Consider the following 1,484-nt stretch of genomic DNA (forward strand, 5'->3'; position numbering starts at 1 on the left):
TACCGACTCCAACAATTTGAATATTATGTCTTTTTAATAAGCTAAACGCGTCATGATGCGCGGAGGTTAATAAACGTGCAGCAACCGACTAACTATAATAAGACAATGTCAATTTCTGTTTTTTTTTTTTCTTTCTTTATTGTTTCCATTTACAATCCTGGTGTTTCAAACATTTATCTCCAGTCAAAATGTGTGTGTGTGTGTGTGTGTGTGTGTGTGTGTGTGTGTGTGTGTTGAGGCCCGTGTGAGAGCATGATGCAGCAGCAGCAGCACTGTGTGTGTGACTGTGTATATGTGTGTGTCTCGGTTTAAAGGGTTAAGCAGGGGGAGTTTAGGGCAGCAGACAGCCTTTTGTCCGGGACCCGGCGCCTGTCGCCTGCCTGCCGGCCACAGCCTCCACACCGCCCCGCTTCCTAATTAGAGAACCCCCCCCCCACACACACACACACACACACACACACACACACACACACGCACACACCTCCCCTCCTCCTCCTCCTCCTCCTCCTCCTCCTCCTTCATTTTCTTTTCTTTCTGCGGCGATAATCACAAAAAAACTCTCGTTCTATTACAGGGGGGCCATTGTTGCCACTCTGTTATCTTCAATTAGCAGAGAGAGAGCGGCTCGACCTCGCACTCTGGGAGAGAAAAGTATTTGTCTAAATCAATCAGTCAATGAGTGATCAATAGGCTCCCGTGGAGGCCCCGTGGATCATGACTAATGGCTGGTGACGGCGTGGGGTAAAAAGGCCAAGATTATTCACAACTTTGTGCAATGATCAGTCGTTGGAGCTTTTTGTAGGCCAACAGAAGGAGCTGCGCGGTTTCGTTCCATCAACGCGGCAGACAGACAGCGCCTTTCCTGGGTTGTTGTTTTGTGTGTGTGTGTGTGTGGGGGGGGGGGGGTTTAACACTGTGTGGAACCTAAACAACATCACGGAGGGCCGGCCTCAAGCCTCTATCTTCTCTCCTTATCTTACAGGCCTGTAGGAGACATCTCACACACACACACACACACACACACGTATTCTACTGCCTTCAAGTTTTTATATTCGTTTCTCCTTTTTCGGCTGGAGTTCTTCCACAGATGAATGTTGCTTTGCTGTGAAATAGTCGGCACCCGCTCGACCAGCAAGGGACGTTAAAGTGCTGCGTGGCACATCCACCCGTCAATAAGAATAAACTAATATTATGATGGTGAGATAATGGAACATTTTGCCGAGAATACGGAAAAGACTTTTACTTTGAAGGGATTCTTTGTTTTGTTTATTTATTAATAAAGCAAGACTAGTTCAAATAAATGAATAAGTGAGCCGGATGACTGCAAATGATTTTTTGTTTTTTGTTTTCTTTCAGGTTTTTATATGTTTGTAATGATACGTGCTGCTCACATAAACCTGTTGATTTTCTTTGTGATGAGATGACAACAAAACCGGTATGATGGGGGGGCGAAAGGAAAAGGCTGCACCAGGCTCTCGGTCCGT

Source organism: Enoplosus armatus, chromosome 5 (assembly GCF_043641665.1).
Source record: "Enoplosus armatus isolate fEnoArm2 chromosome 5, fEnoArm2.hap1, whole genome shotgun sequence".
Lineage (NCBI taxonomy): Eukaryota > Metazoa > Chordata > Actinopteri > Centrarchiformes > Enoplosidae > Enoplosus > Enoplosus armatus.